Here is a 20952-nt window from a genome sequence, read left to right as displayed (position 1 = left end):
AAAATAATCACTGCTCTTTTTCTCAGCTTATGTAACTCTTTGGACTTTTGCCCCACTGTTAGAACTGAAGTGCCTTGAGGCACATGGGTCACTGTTGGCGACACTGCAAATCTTGCTATAAATTTCAGACCGAGTCAAAACTAAACTTGTTTTGGGTGGAGACCAGCGTTTTGTTTGGACGAGCATAATGTAGCGTTTTGACAAGTGTGGCAAGTATCAATAGCCATTGTGACAAAAACAAAAGGGAGAAAGTGCGCCCTATACTGGGAGCATCGCTAAAAGCCTACAGCACCTGGTATTCCTAGGCAGTCTCCCAACCAAGTACTAACCAGGCCAGACCCAGCTTAGCTTCCGAGATCAGACGAGATCGGGCGATCTTCGGGTAGTATGGCCGTAAGCCGAGAGGCAGTCCTCAGAATCCAATTTTTAAATGTGGCAAGCTGGTTGACAGGAACTTTCTGCAATGAGCTACACGTGTGTGATACAATAATCACTGCTCTTTTTCTCAGCCTATGTAACTCTTTGGACTTTTGCCCCACTGTTAGCACTGAAGTGCCTTGAGGCACATGGGTCACTGTTGGCGACACTGCAAATCTTGCTATAAATTTCAGACCGAGTCAAAACTAAACATGTTTTGGGTGGAGAGCAGCGTTTTGTTTGGATGAGCATAATGTAGCGTTTTGACAAGTGTGGCAAGTATCTATAGCCATTGTGAGAAAAACAAAAGGGAGAAAGTGCGCCCTATACTGGGGGCATCGCTAAAAGCCTACAGCGCTTGGTATTCCTAGGCAGTCTCCCAACCAAGTACTAACCAGGCCAGACCCAGCTTAGCTTCCGAGATCAGACGAGATCGGGCGATCTTCGGGTAGTATGGCCGTAAGCCGAGATGCAGTCCTCAGAATTAAATTTTTAAATGTGGCAAGCTGGTTGACAGGACCTTTCTGCAATGAGCTACACGTGTGTGATACAATAATCACTGCTCTTTTTCTCAGCCTATGTAACTCTTTGGACTCTTGGCCCACTGTTAGCACTGAAGTGCCTTGAGGCACATGGGTGACTGTTGGCGACACTGCAAATCTTGCTATAAATTTCAGACCGAGTCAAAACTAAACATGTTTTGGGTGGAGACCAGCGTTTTGTTTGGACGAGCATAATGTAGCGTTTTGACAAGTGTGGCAAGTATCTATAGCCATTGTGACAAAAACAAAAGGGAGAAAGTGCGCTCTATACTGGGAGCATCGCTAAAAGGCTACAGCACCTGGTAATCCTAGGCAGTCTCCCATCCAAGTACTAACCAGGCCAGACCCAGCTTAGCTTCCGAGATCAGACGAGATCGGGCGATCTTCGGGTAGTATGGCCGTAAGCCGAGAGGCAGTCCTCAGAATCCAATTTTTAAATGTGGCAAGCTGGTTGACAGGAACTTTCTGCAATGAGCTACACGTGTGTGATACAATAATCACTGCTCTTTTTCTCAGCCTATGTAACTCTTTGGACTTTTGCCCCACTGTTAGCACTGAAGTGCCTTGAGGCACATGGGTCACTGTTGGCGACACTGCAAATCTTGCTATAAATTTCAGACCGAGTCAAAACTAAACATGTTTTGGGTGGAGACCAGCGTTTTGTTTGGACGAGCATCATGTAGCGTTTTGACAAGTGTGGCAAGTATCTATAGCCATTGTGACAAAAACAAAAGGGAGAAAGTGCGCCCTATACTGGGAGCATCGCTAAAAGCCTACAGCACCTGGTATTCCTAGGCAGTCTCCCATCCAAGTACTAACCAGGCCAGACCCAGCTTAGCTTCCGAGATCAGACGAGATCGGGCGATCTTCGGGTAGTATGGCCGTAAGCCGAGATGCCGTCCTCAGAATTCAATTTTTAAATGTGGCAAGCTGGTTGACAAGACCTTTCTGCAATGAGCTACACGTGTGTGATACAATAATCACTGCTCTTTTTCTCAGCCTATGTAACTCTTTGGACTTTTGCCCCACTGTTAGCACAGAAGTGCCTTGAGGCACATGGGTCACTGTTGGCGACACTGCAAATCTTGCTATAAATTTCAGACCGAGTCAAAACTAAACAAACATGTTTTGGGTGGAGACCAGCGGTTTGTTTGGGCGAGCATAATGTAGCGTTTTGACAAGTGTGGCAAGTATCTATAGCCATTGTGAAAAAAACAAAAGGGAGAAAGTGCGCCCTATACTGGGAGCATCGCTAAAAGCCTACAGCACCTGGTATTCCTAGGCAGTCTCCCAACCCAGTACTAACCAGGCCAGACCCAGCTTAGCTTCCGAGATCAAACGAGATCGGGCGATCTTCGGGTAGTATGGCCGTAAGCCGAGAGGCTGTCCTCAGAATTAAATTTTTAAATGTGGCAAGCTGGTTGACAGGACCTTTCTGCAATGAGCTACACGTGTGTGATAAAATAATCACTGCTCTTTTTCTCAGCTTATGTAACTCTTTGGACTTTTGCCCCACTGTTAGAACTGAAGTGCCTTGAGGCACATGGGTCACTGTTGGCGACACTGCAAATCTTGCTATAAATTTCAGACCGAGTCAAAACTAAACTTGTTTTGGGTGGAGACCAGCGTTTTGTTTGGACGAGCATAATGTAGCGTTTTGACAAGTGTGGCAAGTATCAATAGCCATTGTGACAAAAACAAAAGGGAGAAAGTGCGCCCTATACTGGGAGCATCGCTAAAAGCCTACAGCACCTGGTATTCCTAGGCAGTCTCCCAACCAAGTACTAACCAGGCCAGACCCAGCTTAGCTTCCGAGATCAGACGAGATCGGGCGATCTTCGGGTAGTATGCCCGTAAGCCGAGAGGCAGTCCTCAGAATCCAATTTTTAAATGTGGCAAGCTGGTTGACAGGAACTTTCTGCAATGAGCTACACGTGTGTGATACAATAATCACTGCTCTTTTTCTCAGCCTATGTAACTCTTTGGACTTTTGCCCCACTGTTAGCAATGAAGTGCCTTGAGGCACATGGGTCACTGTTGGCGACACTGCAAATCTTGCTATAAATTTCAGACCGAGTCAAAACTAAACTTGTTTTGGGTGGAGACCAACGTTTTGTTTGGACGAGCATAATGTAGCGTTTTGACAAGTGTGGCAAGTATCAATAGCCATTGTGACAAAAACAAAAAGGAGAAAGTGCGCCCTATACTGGGAGCATCGCTAAAAGCCTACAGCACCTGGTATTCCTAGGCAGTCTCCCAACCAAGTACTAACCAGGCCAGACCCAGCTTAGCTTCCGAGATCAGACGAGATCGGGCGATCTTCGGGTAGTATTGCCGTAAGCCGAGAGGCAGTCCTCAGAATCCAATTTTTAAATGTGGCAAGCTGGTTGACAGGACCTTTCTGCAATGAGCTACACGTGTGTGATACAATAATCACTGCTCTTTTTGTCAGCCTATGTAACTCTTTGGACTTTTGCCCCACTGTTAGCACTGAAGTGCCTTGAGGCACATGGGTCACTGTTGGCGACACTGCAAATCTTGCTATAAATTTCAGACCGAGTCAAAACTAAACTTGTTTTGGGTGGAGACCAGCGTTTTGTTTGGACGAGCATAATGTAGCGTTTTGACAAGTGTGGCAAGTATCTATAGCCATTGTGACAAAAACAAAAGGGAGAAAGTGCGCCCTATACTGGGAGCATCGCTAAAAGCCTACAGCACCTGGTATTCCTAGGCAGTCTCCCATCCAAGTACTAACCAGACCCAGCTTAGCTTCCGAGATCAGACGAGATCGGGCGATCTTCGGGTAGTATGGCCGTAAGCCGAGATGCCGTCCTCAGAATTCAATTTTTAAATGTGGCAAGCTGGTTGACAGGACCTTTCCGCAATGAGCTACACGTGTGTGATACAATAATCACTGCTCTTTTTCTCAGCCTATGTAACTCTTTGGACTTTTGCCCCACTGTTAGCACAGAAGTGCCTTGAGGCACATGGGTCACTGTTGGCGACACTGCAAATCTTGCTATAAATTTCAGACCGAGTCAAAACTAAACAAACATGTTTTGGGTGGAGACCAGCGGTTTGTTTGGGCGAGCATAATGTAGCGTTTTGACAAGTGTGGCAAGTATCTATAGCCATTGTGAAAAAAACAAAAGGGAGAAAGTGCGCCCTATACTGGGAGCATCGCTAAAAGCCTACAGCACCTGGTATTCCTAGGCAGTCTCCCAACCCAGTACTAACCAGGCCAGACCCAGCTTAGCTTCCGAGATCAAACGAGATCGGGCGATCTTCGGGTAGTATGGCCGTAAGCCGAGAGGCTGTCCTCAGAATTAAATTTTTAAATGTGGCAAGCTGGTTGACAGGACCTTTCTGCAATGAGCTACACGTGTGTGATAAAATAATCACTGCTCTTTTTCTCAGCTTATGTAACTCTTTGGACTTTTGCCCCACTGTTAGAACTGAAGTGCCTTGAGGCACATGGGTCACTGTTGGCGACACTGCAAATCTTGCTATAAATTTCAGACCGAGTCAAAACTAAACTTGTTTTGGGTGGAGACCAGCGTTTTGTTTGGACGAGCATAATGTAGCGTTTTGACAAGTGTGGCAAGTATCAATAGCCATTGTGACAAAAACAAAAGGGAGAAAGTGCGCCCTATACTGGGAGCATCGCTAAAAGCCTACAGCACCTGGTATTCCTAGGCAGTCTCCCAACCAAGTACTAACCAGGCCAGACCCAGCTTAGCTTCCGAGATCAGACGAGATCGGGCGATCTTCGGGTAGTATGGCCGTAAGCCGAGAGGCAGTCCTCAGAATCCAATTTTTAAATGTGGCAAGCTGGTTGACAGGAACTTTCTGCAATGAGCTACACGTGTGTGATACAATAATCACTGCTCTTTTTCTCAGCCTATGTAACTCTTTGGACTTTTGCCCCACTGTTAGCACTGAAGTGCCTTGAGGCACATGGGTCACTGTTGGCGACACTGCAAATCTTGCTATAAATTTCAGACCGAGTCAAAACTAAACATGTTTTGGGTGGAGAGCAGCGTTTTGTTTGGATGAGCATAATGTAGCGTTTTGACAAGTGTGGCAAGTATCTATAGCCATTGTGAGAAAAACAAAAGGGAGAAAGTGCGCCCTATACTGGGGGCATCGCTAAAAGCCTACAGCGCTTGGTATTCCTAGGCAGTCTCCCAACCAAGTACTAACCAGGCCAGACCCAGCTTAGCTTCCGAGATCAGACGAGATCGGGCGATCTTCGGGTAGTATGGCCGTAAGCCGAGATGCAGTCCTCAGAATTAAATTTTTAAATGTGGCAAGCTGGTTGACAGGACCTTTCTGCAATGAGCTACACGTGTGTGATACAATAATCACTGCTCTTTTTCTCAGCCTATGTAACTCTTTGGACTCTTGGCCCACTGTTAGCACTGAAGTGCCTTGAGGCACATGGGTGACTGTTGGCGACACTGCAAATCTTGCTATAAATTTCAGACCGAGTCAAAACTAAACATGTTTTGGGTGGAGACCAGCGTTTTGTTTGGACGAGCATAATGTAGCGTTTTGACAAGTGTGGCAAGTATCTATAGCCATTGTGACAAAAACAAAAGGGAGAAAGTGCGCTCTATACTGGGAGCATCGCTAAAAGGCTACAGCACCTGGTAATCCTAGGCAGTCTCCCATCCAAGTACTAACCAGGCCAGACCCAGCTTAGCTTCCGAGATCAGACGAGATCGGGCGATCTTCGGGTAGTATGGCCGTAAGCCGAGAGGCAGTCCTCAGAATCCAATTTTTAAATGTGGCAAGCTGGTTGACAGGAACTTTCTGCAATGAGCTACACGTGTGTGATACAATAATCACTGCTCTTTTTCTCAGCCTATGTAACTCTTTGGACTTTTGCCCCACTGTTAGCACTGAAGTGCCTTGAGGCACATGGGTCACTGTTGGCGACACTGCAAATCTTGCTATAAATTTCAGACCGAGTCAAAACTAAACATGTTTTGGGTGGAGACCAGCGTTTTGTTTGGACGAGCATCATGTAGCGTTTTGACAAGTGTGGCAAGTATCTATAGCCATTGTGACAAAAACAAAAGGGAGAAAGTGCGCCCTATACTGGGAGCATCGCTAAAAGCCTACAGCACCTGGTATTCCTAGGCAGTCTCCCATCCAAGTACTAACCAGGCCAGACCCAGCTTAGCTTCCGAGATCAGACGAGATCGGGCGATCTTCGGGTAGTATGGCCGTAAGCCGAGATGCCGTCCTCAGAATTCAATTTTTAAATGTGGCAAGCTGGTTGACAAGACCTTTCTGCAATGAGCTACACGTGTGTGATACAATAATCACTGCTCTTTTTCTCAGCCTATGTAACTCTTTGGACTTTTGCCCCACTGTTAGCACAGAAGTGCCTTGAGGCACATGGGTCACTGTTGGCGACACTGCAAATCTTGCTATAAATTTCAGACCGAGTCAAAACTAAACAAACATGTTTTGGGTGGAGACCAGCGGTTTGTTTGGGCGAGCATAATGTAGCGTTTTGACAAGTGTGGCAAGTATCTATAGCCATTGTGAAAAAAACAAAAGGGAGAAAGTGCGCCCTATACTGGGAGCATCGCTAAAAGCCTACAGCACCTGGTATTCCTAGGCAGTCTCCCAACCCAGTACTAACCAGGCCAGACCCAGCTTAGCTTCCGAGATCAAACGAGATCGGGCGATCTTCGGGTAGTATGGCCGTAAGCCGAGAGGCTGTCCTCAGAATTAAATTTTTAAATGTGGCAAGCTGGTTGACAGGACCTTTCTGCAATGAGCTACACGTGTGTGATAAAATAATCACTGCTCTTTTTCTCAGCTTATGTAACTCTTTGGACTTTTGCCCCACTGTTAGAACTGAAGTGCCTTGAGGCACATGGGTCACTGTTGGCGACACTGCAAATCTTGCTATAAATTTCAGACCGAGTCAAAACTAAACTTGTTTTGGGTGGAGACCAGCGTTTTGTTTGGACGAGCATAATGTAGCGTTTTGACAAGTGTGGCAAGTATCAATAGCCATTGTGACAAAAACAAAAGGGAGAAAGTGCGCCCTATACTGGGAGCATCGCTAAAAGCCTACAGCACCTGGTATTCCTAGGCAGTCTCCCAACCAAGTACTAACCAGGCCAGACCCAGCTTAGCTTCCGAGATCAGACGAGATCGGGCGATCTTCGGGTAGTATGCCCGTAAGCCGAGAGGCAGTCCTCAGAATCCAATTTTTAAATGTGGCAAGCTGGTTGACAGGAACTTTCTGCAATGAGCTACACGTGTGTGATACAATAATCACTGCTCTTTTTCTCAGCCTATGTAACTCTTTGGACTTTTGCCCCACTGTTAGCAATGAAGTGCCTTGAGGCACATGGGTCACTGTTGGCGACACTGCAAATCTTGCTATAAATTTCAGACCGAGTCAAAACTAAACTTGTTTTGGGTGGAGACCAACGTTTTGTTTGGACGAGCATAATGTAGCGTTTTGACAAGTGTGGCAAGTATCAATAGCCATTGTGACAAAAACAAAAAGGAGAAAGTGCGCCCTATACTGGGAGCATCGCTAAAAGCCTACAGCACCTGGTATTCCTAGGCAGTCTCCCAACCAAGTACTAACCAGGCCAGACCCAGCTTAGCTTCCGAGATCAGACGAGATCGGGCGATCTTCGGGTAGTATGGCCGTAAGCCGAGAGGCAGTCCTCAGAATCCAATTTTTAAATGTGGCAAGCTGGTTGACAGGACCTTTCTGCAATGAGCTACACGTGTGTGATACAATAATCACTGCTCTTTTTGTCAGCCTATGTAACTCTTTGGACTTTTGCCCCACTGTTAGCACTGAAGTGCCTTGAGGCACATGGGTCACTGTTGGCGACACTGCAAATCTTGCTATAAATTTCAGACCGAGTCAAAACTAAACTTGTTTTGGGTGGAGACCAGCGTTTTGTTTGGACGAGCATAATGTAGCGTTTTGACAAGTGTGGCAAGTATCTATAGCCATTGTGACAAAAACAAAAGGGAGAAAGTGCGCCCTATACTGGGAGCATCGCTAAAAGCCTACAGCACCTGGTATTCCTAGGCAGTCTCCCATCCAAGTACTAACCAGACCCAGCTTAGCTTCCGAGATCAGACGAGATCGGGCGATCTTCGGGTAGTATGGCCGTAAGCCGAGATGCCGTCCTCAGAATTCAATTTTTAAATGTGGCAAGCTGGTTGACAGGACCTTTCCGCAATGAGCTACACGTGTGTGATACAATAATCACTGCTCTTTTTCTCAGCCTATGTAACTCTTTGGACTTTTGCCCCACTGTTAGCACAGAAGTGCCTTGAGGCACATGGGTCACTGTTGGCGACACTGCAAATCTTGCTATAAATTTCAGACCGAGTCAAAACTAAACAAACATGTTTTGGGTGGAGACCAGCGGTTTGTTTGGGCGAGCATAATGTAGCGTTTTGACAAGTGTGGCAAGTATCTATAGCCATTGTGAAAAAAACAAAAGGGAGAAAGTGCGCCCTATACTGGGAGCATCGCTAAAAGCCTACAGCACCTGGTATTCCTAGGCAGTCTCCCAACCCAGTACTAACCAGGCCAGACCCAGCTTAGCTTCCGAGATCAAACGAGATCGGGCGATCTTCGGGTAGTATGGCCGTAAGCCGAGAGGCTGTCCTCAGAATTAAATTTTTAAATGTGGCAAGCTGGTTGACAGGACCTTTCTGCAATGAGCTACACGTGTGTGATAAAATAATCACTGCTCTTTTTCTCAGCTTATGTAACTCTTTGGACTTTTGCCCCACTGTTAGAACTGAAGTGCCTTGAGGCACATGGGTCACTGTGGGCGACACTGCAAATCTTGCTATAAATTTCAGACCGAGTCAAAACTAAACTTGTTTTGGGTGGAGACCAGCGTTTTGTTTGGACGAGCATAATGTAGCGTTTTGACAAGTGTGGCAAGTATCAATAGCCATTGTGACAAAAACAAAAGGGAGAAAGTGCGCCCTATACTGGGAGCATCGCTAAAAGCCTACAGCACCTGGTATTCCTAGGCAGTCTCCCAACCAAGTACTAACCAGGCCAGACCCAGCTTAGCTTCCGAGATCAGACGAGATCGGGCGATCTTCGGGTAGTATGGCCGTAAGCCGAGAGGCAGTCCTCAGAATCCAATTTTTAAATGTGGCAAGCTGGTTGACAGGAACTTTCTGCAATGAGCTACACGTGTGTGATACAATAATCACTGCTCTTTTTCTCAGCCTATGTAACTCTTTGGACTTTTGCCCCACTGTTAGCACTGAAGTGCCTTGAGGCACATGGGTCACTGTTGGCGACACTGCAAATCTTGCTATAAATTTCAGACCGAGTCAAAACTAAACATGTTTTGGGTGGAGACCAGCGTTTTGTTTGGACGAGCATAATGTAGCGTTTTGACAAGTGTGGCAAGTATCTATAGCCATTGTGACAAAAACAAAAGGGAGAAAGTGCGCCCTATACTGGGAGCATCGCTAAAAGCCTACAGCACCTGGTATTCCTAGGCAGTCTCCCATCCAAGTACTAACCAGGCCAGACCCAGCTTAGCTTCCGAGATCAGACGAGATCGGGCGATCTTCGGGTAGTATGGCCGTAAGCCGAGATGCCGTCCTCAGAATTCAATTTTTAAATGTGGCAAGGTGGTTGACAGGACCTTTCTGCAATGAGCTACACGTGTGTGATACAATAATCACTGCTCTTTTTCTCAGCCTATGTAACTCTTTGGACTTTTGCCCCACTGTTAGCACTGAAGTGCCTTGAGGCACATGGGTCACTGTTGGCGACACTGCAAATCTTGCTATAAATTTCAGACCGAGTCAAAACTAAACATGTTTTGGCTGGAGACCCGCGGTTTTTTTGGGCGAGCATAATGTAGCGTTTTGACAAGTGTGGCAAGTATCTATAGCCATTGTGACAAAAACAAAAGGGAGAAAGTGCGCCCTATACTGGGAGCATCGCTAAAAGCCTACAGCACCTGGTATTCCTAGGCAGTCTCCCATCCAAGTACTAACCAGGCCAGACCCAGCTTAGCTTCCGAGATCAGACGAGATCGGGCGATCTTCGGGTAGTATGGCCGTAAGCCAAGAGGCAGTCCTCAGAATTAAATTTTTAAATGTGGCAAGCTGGTTGACAGGACCTTTCTGCAATGAGCTACACGTGTGTGATACAATAATCACTGCTCTTTTTCTCAGCCTATGTAACTCTTTGGACTTTTGCCCCACTGTTAGCACTGAAGTGCCTTGAGGCACATGGGTCACTGTTGGCGACACTGCAAATCTTGCTATAAATTTCAGACCGAGTCAAAACTAAACTTGTTTTGGGTGGAGACCAACGTTTTGTTTGGACGAGCATAATGTAGCGTTTTGACAAGTGTGGCAAGTATCAATAGCCATTGTGACAAAAACAAAAAGGAGAAAGTGCGCCCTATACTGGGAGCATCGCTAAAAGCCTACAGCACCTGGTATTCCTAGGCAGTCTCCCAACCAAGTACTAACCAGGCCAGACCCAGCTTAGCTTCCGAGATCAGACGAGATCGGGCGATCTTCGGGTAGTATGGCCGTAAGCCGAGAGGCAGTCCTCAGAATCCAATTTTTAAATGTGGCAAGCTGGTTGACAGGACCTTTCTGCAATGAGCTACACGTGTGTGATACAATAATCACTGCTCTTTTTCTCAGCCTATGTAACTCTTTGGACTTTTGCCCCACTGTTAGCACTGAAGTGCCTTGAGGCACATGGGTCACTGTTGGCGACACTGCAAATCTTGCTATAAATTTCAGACCGAGTCAAAACTAAACTTGTTTTGGGTGGAGACCAGCGTTTTGTTTGGACGAGCATAATGTAGCGTTTTGACAAGTGTGGCAAGTATCTATAGCCATTGTGACAAAAACAAAAGGGAGAAAGTGCGCCCTATACTGGGAGCATCGCTAAAAGCCTACAGCACCTGGTATTCCTAGGCAGTCTCCCATCCAAGTACTAACCAGACCCAGCTTAGCTTCCGAGATCAGACGAGATCGGGCGATCTTCGGGTAGTATGGCCGTAAGCCGAGATGCCGTCCTCAGAATTCAATTTTTAAATGTGGCAAGCTGGTTGACAGGACCTTTCCGCAATGAGCTACACGTGTGTGATACAATAATCACTGCTCTTTTTGTCAGCCTATGTAACTCTTTGGACTTTTGCCCCACTGTTAGCACAGAAGTGCCTTGAGGCACATGGGTCACTGTTGGCGACACTGCAAATCTTGCTATAAATTTCAGACCGAGTCAAAACTAAACAAACATGTTTTGGGTGGAGACCAGCGGTTTGTTTGGGCGAGCATAATGTAGCGTTTTGACAAGTGTGGCAAGTATCTATAGCCATTGTGAAAAAAACAAAAGGGAGAAAGTGCGCCCTATACTGGGAGCATCGCTAAAAGCCTACAGCACCTGGTATTCCTAGGCAGTCTCCCAACCCAGTACTAACCAGGCCAGACCCAGCTTAGCTTCCGAGATCAAACGAGATCGGGCAATCTTCGGGTAGTATGGCCGTAAGCCGAGAGGCTGTCCTCAGAATTAAATTTTTAAATGTGGCAAGCTGGTTGACAGGACCTTTCTGCAATGAGCTACACGTGTGTGATAAAATAATCACTGCTCTTTTTCTCAGCTTATGTAACTCTTTGGACTTTTGCCCCATTGTTAGAACTGAAGTGCCTTGAGGCACATGGGTCACTGTTGGCGACACTGCAAATCTTGCTATAAATTTCAGACCGAGTCAAAACTAAACTTGTTTTGGGTGGAGACCAGCGTTTTGTTTGGACGAGCATAATGTAGCGTTTTGACAAGTGTGGCAAGTATCAATAGCCATTGTGACAAAAACAAAAGGGAGAAAGTGCGCCCTATACTGGGAGCATCGCTAAAAGCCTACAGCACCCGGTATTCCTAGGCAGTCTCCCAACCAAGTACTAACCAGGCCAGACCCAGCTTAGCTTCCGAGATCAGACGAGATCGGGCGATCTTCGGGTAGTATGGCCGTAAGCCGAGAGGCAGTCCTCAGAATCCAATTTTTAAATGTGGCAAGCTGGTTGACAGGAACTTTCTGCAATGAGCTACACGTGTGATACAATAATCACTGCTCTTTTTCTCAGCCTATGTAAATCTTTGGACTTTTGCCCCACTGTTAGCACTGAAGTGCCTTGAGGCACATGGGTCACTGTTGGCGACACTGCAAATCTTGCTATAAATTTCAGACCGAGTCAAAACTAAACATGTTTTGGGTGGAGACCAGCGTTTTGTTTGGACGAGCATAATGTAGCGTTTTGACAAGTGTGGCAAGTATCAATAGCCATTGTGACAAAAACAAAAGGGAGAAAGTGCGCCCTATACTGGGAGCATCGCTAAAAGCCTACAGCACCTGGTATTCCTAGGCACTCTCCCAACCAAGTACTAAACAGGCCAGACCCAGCTTAGCTCCCGAGATCAGACGAGATCAGGCGATCTTCGGGTAGTATGGCCGTAAGCCGAGAGGCAGTCCTCAGAATCCAATTTTTAAATGTGGCAAGCTGGTTGACAGGAACTTTCTGCAATGAGCTACACGTGTGTGATACAATAATAACTGCTCTTTTTCTCAGCCCATGTAACTCTTTGGACTTTTGCCCCACTGTTAGCACTGAAGTGCCTTGAGGCACATGGGTCACTGTTGGCGACACTGCAAATCTTGCTATAAATTTCAGACCGAGTCAAAACTAAACATGTTTTGGGTGGAGACCAGCGTTTTGTTTGGACGAGCATCATGTAGCGTTTTGACAAGTGTGGCAAGTATCTATAGCCATTGTGACAAAAACAAAAGGGAGAAAGTGCGCCCTATACTGGGAGCATCGCTAAAAGCCTACAGCACCTGGTATTCCTAGGCAGTCTCCCATCCAAGTACTAACCAGGCCAGACCCAGCTTAGCTTCCGAGATCAGACGAGATCGGGCGATCTTCGGGTAGTATGGCCGTAAGCCGAGATGCCGTCCTCAGAATTCAATTTTTAAATGTGGCAAGCTGGTTAACAGGACCTTTCTGCAATGAGCTACACGTGTGTGATACAATAATCACTGCTCTTTTTCTCAGCCTATGTAACTCTTTGGACTTTTGCCCCACTGTTAGCACTGAAGTGCCTTGAGGCACATGGGTCACTGTTGGCGACACTGCAAATCTTGCTATAAATTTCAGACCGAGTCAAAACTAAACAAACATGTTTTGGGTGGAGACCAGCGGTTTGTTTGGGCGAGCATAATGTAGCGTTTTGACAAGTGTGGCAAGTATCTATAGCCATTGTGAAAAAAACAAAAGGGAGAAAGTGCGCCCTATACTGGGAGCATCGCTAAAAGCCTACAGCACCTGGTATTCCTAGGCAGTCTCCCAACCCAGTACTAACCAGGCCAGACCCAGCTTAGCTTCCGAGATCAAACGAGATCGGGCGATCTTCAGGTAGTATGGCCGTAAGCCGAGAGGCTGTCCTCAGAATTACATTTTTAAATGTGGCAAGCTGGTTGACAGGACCTTTCTGCAATGAGCTACACGTGTGTGATAAAATAATCACTGCTCTTTTTCTCAGCTTATGTAACTCTTTGGACTTTTGCCCCACTGTTAGAACTGAAGTGCCTTGAGGCACATGGGTCACTGTTGGCGACACTGCAAATCTTGCTATAAATTTCAGACCGAGTCAAAACTAAACTTGTTTTGGGTGGAGACCAGCGTTTTGTTTGGACGAGCATAATGTAGCGTTTTGACAAGTGTGGCAAGTATCAATAGCCATTGTGACAAAAACAAAAGGGAGAAAGTGCGCCCTATACTGGGAGCATCGCTAAAAGCCTACAGCACCTGGTATTCCTAGGCAGTCTCCCAACCAAGTACTAACTAGGCCAGACCCAGCTTAGCTTCCGAGATCAGACGAGATCGGGCGATCTTCGGGTAGTATGGCCGTAAGCCGAGAGGCAGTCCTCAGAATCCAATTTTTAAATGTGGCAAGCTGGTTGACAGGAACTTTCTGCAATGAGCTACACGTGTGTGATACAATAATCACTGCTCTTTTTCTCAGCCTATGTAACTCTTTGGACTTTTGCCCCACTGTTAGCACTGAAGTGCCTTGAGGCACATGGGTCACTGTTGGCGACACTGCAAATCTTGCTATAAATTTCAGACAGAGTCAAAACTAAACATGTTTTGGGTGGAGACCAGCGTTTTGTTTGGACGAGCATAATGTAGCGTTTTGACAAGTGTGGCAAGTATCTATAGCCATTGTGACAAAAACAAAAGGGAGAAAGTGCGCCCTATACTGGGAGCATTGCTAAAAGCCTACAGCACCTGGTATTCCTAGGCAGTCTCCCATCCAAGTACTAACCAGGCCAGACCCAGCTTAGCTTCCGAGATCAGACGAGATCGGGCGATCTTCGGGTAGTATGGCCGTAAGCCGAGAGGCAGTCCTCAGAATTAAATTTTTAAATGTGGCAAGCTGGTTGACAGGAACTTTCTGCAATGAGCTACACGTGTGTGATACAATAATCACTGCTCTTTTTCTCAGCCTATGTAACTCTTTGGACTTTTGGCCCACTGTTAGCACTGAAGTGCCTTGAGGCACATGGGTCACTGTTGGCGACACTGCAAATCTTGCTATAAATTTCAGACCGAGTCAAAACTAAACAAACATGTTTTGGGTGGAGACCAGCGGTTTGTTTGGGCGAGCATAATGTAGCGTTTTGACAAGTGTGGCAAGTATCTATAGCCATTGTGAAAAAAACAAAAGGGAGAAAGTGCGCGCTATACTGGGAGCATCGCTAAAAGTCTACAGCACCTGGTATTCCTAGGCAGTCTCCCAACCCAGTACTAACCAGGCCAGACCCAGCTTAGCTTCCGAGATCAAACGAGATCAGGCGATCTTCGGGTAGTATGGCCGTAAGCCGAGAGGCTGTCCTCAGAATTAAATTTTTAAATGTGGCAAGCTGGTTGACAGGACCTTTCTGCAATGAGCTACACGTGTGTGATACAATAATCACTGCTCTTTTTCTCAGCCTATGTAACTCTTTGGACTTTTGCCCCAATGTTAGCACTGAAGTGCCTTGAGGCACATGGGTCACTGTTGGCAACACTGCAAATCTTGCTATAAATTTCAGACCGAGTCAAAACTAAACAAACATGTTTTGGGTGGAGACCAGCGGTTTGTTTGGACGAGCATAATGCAGCGTTTTGACAAGTTTGGCAAGTATCAATAGCCATTGTGACAAAAACAAAAGGTAGAAAGTGCGCCCTATACTGGGAGCATCGCTAAAAGCCTACAGCACCTGGTATTCCTAGGCAGTCTCCCAACCAAGTACTAACCAGGCCAGACCCAGCTTAGCTTCCGAGATCAGACGAGATCGGGCAATCTTCGGGTAGTATGGCCGTAAGCCGAGAGGCAGTTCTCAGAATCCAATTTTTAAATGTGGCAAGCTGGTTGACAGGAACTTTCTGCAATGAGCTACACGTGTGTGATACAATAATCACTGCTCTTTTTCTCAGCCTATGTAACTCTTTGGACTTTTGCCCCACTGTTAGCACTGAAGTGCCTTGAGGCACATGGGTCACTGTTGGCGACACTGCAAATCTTGCTATAAATTTCAGACCGAGTCAAAACTAAACATGTTTTGGGTGGAGACCAGCGTTTTGTTTGGACGAGCATAATGTAGCGTTTTGACAAGTGTGGCAAGTATCAATAGCCATTGTGACAAAAACAAAAGGGAGAAAGTGCGCCCTATACTGGGAGCATCGCTAAAAGCCTACAGCACCTGGTATTCCTAGGCAGTCTCCCAACCAAGTACTAACCAGGCCAGACCCAGCTTAGCTTCCGAGATCAGACGAGATCGGGCGATCTTCGGGTAGTATGGCCGTAAGCCGAGAGGCAGTCCTCAGAATCCAATTTTTAAATGTGGCAAGCTGGTTGACAGGAACTTTCTGCAATGAGCTACACGTGTGTGATACAATAATCACTGCTCTTTTTCTCAGCCTATGTAACTCTTTGGACTTTTGCCCCACTGTTAGCACTGAAGTGCCTTGAGGCACATGGGTCACTGTTGGCGACACTGCAAATCTTGCTATAAATTTCAGACCGAGTCAAAACTAAACATGTTTTGGGTGGAGACCAGCGTTTTGTTTGGACGAGCATCATGTAGCGTTTTGACAAGTGTGGCAAGTATCTATAGCCATTGTGACAAAAACAAAAGGGAGAAAGTGCGCCCTATACTGGGAGCATCGCTAAAAGCCTACAGCACCTGGTATTCCTAGGCAGTCTCCCATCCAAGTACTAACCAGGCCAGACCCAGCTTAGCTTCCGAGATCAGACGAGATCGGGCGATCTTCGGGTAGTATGGCCGTAAGCCGAGATGCCGTCCTCAGAATTCAATTTTTAAATGTGGCAAGCTGGTTGACAGGACCTTTCTGCAATGAGCTACACGTGTGTGATACAATAATCACTGCTCTTTTTCTCAGCCTATGTAACTCTTTGGACTTTTGCCCCACTGTTAGCACTGAAGTGCCTTGAGGCACATGGGTCACTGTTGGCGACACTGCAAATCTTGCTATAAATTTCAGACCGAGTCAAAACTAAACAAACATGTTTTGGGTGGAGACCAGCGGTTTGTTTGGGCGAGCATAATGTAGCGTTTTGACAAGTGTGGCAAGTATCTATAGCCATTGTGAAAAAAACAAAAGGGAGAAAGTGCGCCCTATACTGGGAGCATCGCTAAAAGCCTACAGCACCTGGTATTCCTAGGCAGTCTCCCAACCCAGTACTAACCAGGCCAGACCCAGCTTAGCTTCCGAGATCAAACGAGATCGGGCGATCTTCGGGTAGTATGGCCGTAAGCCGAGAGGCTGTCCTCAGAATTAAATTTTTAAATGTGGCAAGCTGTTTGACAGGACCTTTCTGCAATGAGCTACACGTGTGTGATAAAATAATCACTGCTCTTTTTCTCAGCTTATGTAACTCTTTGGACTTTTGCCCCACTGTTAGCACTGAAGTGCCTTGAGGCACATGGGTCACTGTTGGCGACACTGCAAATCTTGCTATAAATTTCAGACCGAGTCAAAACTAAACTTGTTTTGGGTGGAGACCAGCGTTTTGTTTGGACGAGCATAATGTAGCGTTTTGACAAGTGTGGCAAGTATCAATAGCCATTGTGACAAAAACAAAAGGGAGAAAGTGCGCCCTATACTGGGAGCATCGCTAAAAGCCTACAGCACCTGGTATTCCTAGGCAGTCTCCCAACCAAGTACTAACCAGGCCAGACCCAGCTTAGCTTCCGAGATCAGACGAGATCGGGCGATCTTCGGGTAGTATGGCCGTAAGCCGAGAGGCAGTCCTCAGAATCCAATTTTTAAATGTGGCAAGCTGGTTGACAGGAACTTTCTGCAATGAGCTACACGTGTGTGATACAATAATCACTGCTCTTTTTCTCAGCCTATGTAACTCTTTGGACTTTTGCCCCACTGTTAGCACTGAAGTGCCTTGAGGCACATGGGTCACTGTTGGCGACACTGCAAATCTTGCTATAAATTTCAGACAGAGTCAAAACTAAACATGTTTTGGGTGGAGACCAGCGTTTTGTTTGGACGAGCATAATGTAGCGTTTTGACAATTGTGGCAAGTATCTATAGCCATTGTGACAAAAACAAAAGGGAGAAAGTGCGCCCTATACTGGGAGCATCGCTAAAAGCCTACAGCACCTGGTATTCCTAGGCAGTCTCCCATCCAAGTACTAACCAGGCCAGACCCAGCTTAGCTTCCGAGATCAGACGAGATCGGGCGATCTTCGGGTAGTATGGCCGTAAGCCGAGAGGCTGTCCTCAGAATTAAATTTTTAAATGTGGCAAGCTGGTTGACAGGAACTTTCTGCAATGAGCTACACGTGTGTGATACAATAATCACTGCTCTTTTTCTCAGCCTATGTAACTCTTTGGACTTTTGCCCCACTGTTAGCACTGAAGTGCCTTGAGGCACATGGGTCACTGTTGGCGACACTGCAAATCTTGCTATAAATTTCAGACCGAGTCAAAACTAAACATGTTTTGGGTGGAGACCAGCGTTTTGTTTGGACGAGCATCATGTAGCGTTTTGACAAGTGTGGCAAGTATCTATAGCCATTGTGACAAAAACAAAAGGGAGAAAGTGCGCCCTATACTGGGAGCATCGCTAAAAGCCTACAGCACCTGGTATTCCTAGGCAGTCTCCCATCCAAGTACTAACCAGGCCAGACCCAGCTTATCTTCCGAGATCAGACGAGATCGGGCGATCTTCGGGTAGTATGGCCGTAAGCCGAGATGCCGTCCTCAGAATTCAATTTTTAAATGTGGCAAGCTGGTTGACAGGACCTTTCTGCAATGAGCTACACGTGTGTGATACAATAATCACTGCTCTTTTTCTCAGCCTATGTAACTCTTTGGACTTTTGCCCCACTGTTAGCACTGAAGTGCCTTGAGGCACATGGGTCACTGTTGGCGACACTGCAAATCTTGCTATAAATTTCAGACCGAGTCAAAACTAAACAAACATGTTTTGGGTGGAGACCAGCGGTTTGTTTGGGCGAGCATAATGTAGCGTTTTGACAAGTGTGGCAAGTATCTATAGCCATTGTGAAAAAAACAAAAGGGAGAAAGTGCGCCCTATACTGGGAGCATCGCTAAAAGTCTACAGCACCTGGTATTCCTAGGCAGTCTCCCAACCCAGTACTAACCAGGCCAGACCCAGCTTAGCTTCCGAGATCAAACGAGATCGGGCGATCTTCGGGTAGTATGGCCGTAAGCCGAGAGGCTGTCCTCAGAATTAAATTTTTAAATGTGGCAAGCTGGTTGACAGGACCTTTCTGCAATGAGCTACACATGTGTGATACAATAATCACTGCTCTTTTTCTCAGCCTATGTAACTCTTTGGACTTTTGCCCCAATGTTAGCACTGAAGTGCCTTGAGGCACATGGGTCACTGTTGGCAACACTGCAAATCTTGCTATAAATTTCAGACCGAGTCAAAACTAAACAAACATGTTTTGGGTGGAGACCAGCGGTTTGTTTGGACGAGCATAATGCAGCGTTTTGACAAGTTTGGCAAGTATCAATAGCCATTGTGACAAAAACAAAAGGGAGAAAGTGCGCCCTATACTGGGAGCATCGCTAAAAGCCTACAGCACCTGGTATTCCTAGGCAGTCTCCCAACCAAGTACTAACCAGGCCAGACCCAGCTTAGCTTCCGAGATCAGACGAGATCGGGCGATCTTCGGGTAGTATGGCCGTAAGCCGAGAGGCAGTCCTCAGAATCCAATTTTTAAATGTGGCAAGCTGGTTGACAGGAACTTTCAGCAATGATATACACGTGTGTGATACAATAATCACTGCTCTTTTTCTCAGCCTATGTAACTCTTTGGACTTTTGCCCCACTGTTAGCACTGAAGTGCCTTGAGGCACATGGGTCACTGTTGGCGACACTGCAAATCTTGCTATAAATTTCAGACCGAGTCAAAACTAAACATGTTTTGGGTGGAGACCAGCATTTTGTTTGGACGAGCATAATGTAGCGTTTTGACAAGTGTGGCAAGTATCAATAGCCATTGTGACAAAAACAAAAGGGAGAAAGTGCGCCCTATACTGGGAGCATCGCTAAAAGCCTACAGCACCTGGTATTCCTAGGCAGTCTCCCAACCAAGTACTAACCAGGCCAGACCCAGCTTAGCTTCCGAGATCAGACGAGATCGGGCGATCTTCGGGTAGTATGGCCGTAAGCCGAGAGGCAGTCCTCAGAATCCAATTTTTAAATGTGGCAAGCTGGTTGACAGGAACTTTCTGCAATGAGCTACACGTGTGTGATACAATAATCACTGCTCTTTTTCTCAGCCTATGTAACTCTTTGGACTTTTGCCCCACTGTTAGCACTGAAGTGCCTTGAGGCACATGGGTCACTGTTGGCGACACTGCAAATCTTGCTATAAATTTCAGACCGAGTCAAAACTAAACATGTTTTGGGTAGAGACCAGCGTTTTGTTTGGACGAGCATCATGTAGCGTTTTGACAAGTGTGGCAAGTATCTATAGCCATTGTGACAAAAACAAAAGGGAGAAAGTGCGCCCTATACTGGGAGCATCGCTAAAAGCCTACAGCACCTGGTATTCCTAGGCAGTCTCCCATCCAAGTACTAAACAGGCCAGACCCAGCTTAGCTTCCGAGATCAGACGAGATCGGGCGATCTTCGGGTAGTATGGCCGTAAGCCGAGATGCCGTCCTCAGAATTCAATTTTTAAATGTGGCAAGCTGGTTGACAGGACCTTTCTGCAATGAGCTACACGTGTGTGATACAATAATCACTGCTCTTTTTCTCAGCCTATGTAACTCTTTGGACTTTTGCCCCACTGTTAGCACTGAAGTGCCTTGAGGCACATGGGTCACTGTTGGCGACACTGCAAATCTTGCTATAAATTTCAGACCGAGTCAAAACTAAACAAACATGTTTTGGGTGGAGACCAGCGGTTTGTTTGGGCGAGCATAATGTAGCGTTTTGACAAGTGTGGCAAGTATCTATAGCCATTGTGAAAAAAACAAAAGGGAGAAAGTGCGCCCTATACTGGGAGCATCGCTAAAAGCCTACAGCACCTGGTATTCCTAGGCAGTCTCCCAACCCAGTACTAACCAGGCCAGACCCAGCTTAGCTTCCGAGATCAAACGAGATCGGGCGATCTTCGGGTAGTATGGCCGTAAGCTGAGAGGCTGTCCTCAGAATTAAATTTTTAAATGTGGCAAGCTGGTTGACAGGACCTTTCTGCAATGAGCTACACGTGTGTGATAAAATAATCACTGCTCTTTTTCTCAGCTTATGTAACTCTTTGGGCTTTTGCCCCACTGTTAGCACTGAAGTGCCTTGAGGCACATGGGTCACTGTTGGCGACACTGCAAATCTTGCTATAAATTTCAGACCGAGTCAAAACTAAACTTGTTT

At 46.4% G+C, this 20952-nt stretch overlaps 1 non-coding gene and 42 pseudogenes across 1 annotated transcript; all 43 read right to left on the bottom strand.

The window, feature by feature from the left end:
• Positions 1-280: 280 nt before the first annotated feature.
• On the bottom strand, positions 281-399 carry LOC133565206 (5S ribosomal RNA; annotated as a pseudogene).
• Positions 400-763: 364 nt separating this feature from the next.
• Positions 764-882, bottom strand: LOC133566937 (5S ribosomal RNA; annotated as a pseudogene).
• Positions 883-1246: 364 nt separating this feature from the next.
• LOC133567119 (5S ribosomal RNA) lies at positions 1247-1365 on the bottom strand (annotated as a pseudogene).
• Positions 1366-1729: 364 nt separating this feature from the next.
• Positions 1730-1848, bottom strand: LOC133567138 (5S ribosomal RNA; annotated as a pseudogene).
• A 368-nt stretch (positions 1849-2216) lies between these two features.
• Positions 2217-2335, bottom strand: LOC133565514 (5S ribosomal RNA; annotated as a pseudogene).
• Positions 2336-2699: 364 nt separating this feature from the next.
• LOC133566407 (5S ribosomal RNA) lies at positions 2700-2818 on the bottom strand (annotated as a pseudogene).
• Positions 2819-3182: 364 nt separating this feature from the next.
• LOC133565918 (5S ribosomal RNA) lies at positions 3183-3301 on the bottom strand (annotated as a pseudogene).
• Positions 3302-3665: 364 nt separating this feature from the next.
• Positions 3666-3779, bottom strand: LOC133567375 (5S ribosomal RNA; annotated as a pseudogene).
• A 368-nt stretch (positions 3780-4147) lies between these two features.
• Positions 4148-4266, bottom strand: LOC133565513 (5S ribosomal RNA; annotated as a pseudogene).
• Positions 4267-4630: 364 nt separating this feature from the next.
• LOC133565205 (5S ribosomal RNA) lies at positions 4631-4749 on the bottom strand (annotated as a pseudogene).
• Positions 4750-5113: 364 nt separating this feature from the next.
• LOC133566936 (5S ribosomal RNA) lies at positions 5114-5232 on the bottom strand (annotated as a pseudogene).
• A 364-nt stretch (positions 5233-5596) lies between these two features.
• On the bottom strand, positions 5597-5715 carry LOC133567117 (5S ribosomal RNA; annotated as a pseudogene).
• A 364-nt stretch (positions 5716-6079) lies between these two features.
• LOC133567126 (5S ribosomal RNA) lies at positions 6080-6198 on the bottom strand (annotated as a pseudogene).
• Positions 6199-6566: 368 nt separating this feature from the next.
• Positions 6567-6685, bottom strand: LOC133565511 (5S ribosomal RNA; annotated as a pseudogene).
• A 364-nt stretch (positions 6686-7049) lies between these two features.
• LOC133566406 (5S ribosomal RNA) lies at positions 7050-7168 on the bottom strand (annotated as a pseudogene).
• A 364-nt stretch (positions 7169-7532) lies between these two features.
• Positions 7533-7651, bottom strand: LOC133565204 (5S ribosomal RNA; annotated as a pseudogene).
• Positions 7652-8015: 364 nt separating this feature from the next.
• LOC133567374 (5S ribosomal RNA) lies at positions 8016-8129 on the bottom strand (annotated as a pseudogene).
• Positions 8130-8497: 368 nt separating this feature from the next.
• LOC133565510 (5S ribosomal RNA) lies at positions 8498-8616 on the bottom strand (annotated as a pseudogene).
• Positions 8617-8980: 364 nt separating this feature from the next.
• LOC133565203 (5S ribosomal RNA) lies at positions 8981-9099 on the bottom strand (annotated as a pseudogene).
• A 364-nt stretch (positions 9100-9463) lies between these two features.
• Positions 9464-9582, bottom strand: LOC133567114 (5S ribosomal RNA; annotated as a pseudogene).
• A 364-nt stretch (positions 9583-9946) lies between these two features.
• Positions 9947-10065, bottom strand: LOC133567102 (5S ribosomal RNA; annotated as a pseudogene).
• A 364-nt stretch (positions 10066-10429) lies between these two features.
• Positions 10430-10548, bottom strand: LOC133565201 (5S ribosomal RNA; annotated as a pseudogene).
• A 364-nt stretch (positions 10549-10912) lies between these two features.
• On the bottom strand, positions 10913-11026 carry LOC133567371 (5S ribosomal RNA; annotated as a pseudogene).
• A 368-nt stretch (positions 11027-11394) lies between these two features.
• Positions 11395-11513, bottom strand: LOC133566085 (5S ribosomal RNA; annotated as a pseudogene).
• A 364-nt stretch (positions 11514-11877) lies between these two features.
• Positions 11878-11996, bottom strand: LOC133565673 (5S ribosomal RNA; annotated as a pseudogene).
• Positions 11997-12358: 362 nt separating this feature from the next.
• LOC133567382 (5S ribosomal RNA) lies at positions 12359-12477 on the bottom strand (annotated as a pseudogene).
• Positions 12478-12841: 364 nt separating this feature from the next.
• LOC133567090 (5S ribosomal RNA) lies at positions 12842-12960 on the bottom strand (annotated as a pseudogene).
• Positions 12961-13328: 368 nt separating this feature from the next.
• LOC133565950 (5S ribosomal RNA) lies at positions 13329-13447 on the bottom strand (annotated as a pseudogene).
• Positions 13448-13811: 364 nt separating this feature from the next.
• LOC133566359 (5S ribosomal RNA) lies at positions 13812-13930 on the bottom strand (annotated as a pseudogene).
• Positions 13931-14294: 364 nt separating this feature from the next.
• Positions 14295-14413, bottom strand: LOC133567077 (5S ribosomal RNA; annotated as a pseudogene).
• A 368-nt stretch (positions 14414-14781) lies between these two features.
• LOC133566869 (5S ribosomal RNA) lies at positions 14782-14900 on the bottom strand (annotated as a pseudogene).
• Positions 14901-15268: 368 nt separating this feature from the next.
• On the bottom strand, positions 15269-15387 carry LOC133565874 (5S ribosomal RNA; annotated as a pseudogene).
• Positions 15388-15751: 364 nt separating this feature from the next.
• Positions 15752-15870, bottom strand: LOC133565200 (5S ribosomal RNA; annotated as a pseudogene).
• A 364-nt stretch (positions 15871-16234) lies between these two features.
• Positions 16235-16353, bottom strand: LOC133567065 (5S ribosomal RNA; annotated as a pseudogene).
• Positions 16354-16721: 368 nt separating this feature from the next.
• LOC133565509 (5S ribosomal RNA) lies at positions 16722-16840 on the bottom strand (annotated as a pseudogene).
• A 364-nt stretch (positions 16841-17204) lies between these two features.
• LOC133565199 (5S ribosomal RNA) lies at positions 17205-17323 on the bottom strand (annotated as a pseudogene).
• A 364-nt stretch (positions 17324-17687) lies between these two features.
• Positions 17688-17806, bottom strand: LOC133567053 (5S ribosomal RNA; annotated as a pseudogene).
• A 364-nt stretch (positions 17807-18170) lies between these two features.
• On the bottom strand, positions 18171-18289 carry LOC133567403 (5S ribosomal RNA). The gene has a single exon (XR_009809447.1). It is a non-coding gene; the product is annotated as a 5S ribosomal RNA (ribosomal RNA).
• A 368-nt stretch (positions 18290-18657) lies between these two features.
• On the bottom strand, positions 18658-18776 carry LOC133566349 (5S ribosomal RNA; annotated as a pseudogene).
• Positions 18777-19144: 368 nt separating this feature from the next.
• On the bottom strand, positions 19145-19263 carry LOC133565198 (5S ribosomal RNA; annotated as a pseudogene).
• Positions 19264-19627: 364 nt separating this feature from the next.
• Positions 19628-19746, bottom strand: LOC133565197 (5S ribosomal RNA; annotated as a pseudogene).
• Positions 19747-20110: 364 nt separating this feature from the next.
• On the bottom strand, positions 20111-20229 carry LOC133565570 (5S ribosomal RNA; annotated as a pseudogene).
• A 368-nt stretch (positions 20230-20597) lies between these two features.
• Positions 20598-20716, bottom strand: LOC133565508 (5S ribosomal RNA; annotated as a pseudogene).
• Positions 20717-20952: the final 236 nt, after the last annotated feature.

This window comes from Nerophis ophidion, linkage group LG13 (genome assembly GCF_033978795.1).
Source record: "Nerophis ophidion isolate RoL-2023_Sa linkage group LG13, RoL_Noph_v1.0, whole genome shotgun sequence".
Taxonomy (NCBI): domain Eukaryota; kingdom Metazoa; phylum Chordata; class Actinopteri; order Syngnathiformes; family Syngnathidae; genus Nerophis; species Nerophis ophidion.
This window is presented reverse-complemented; position numbering and strand designations above follow the sequence as displayed.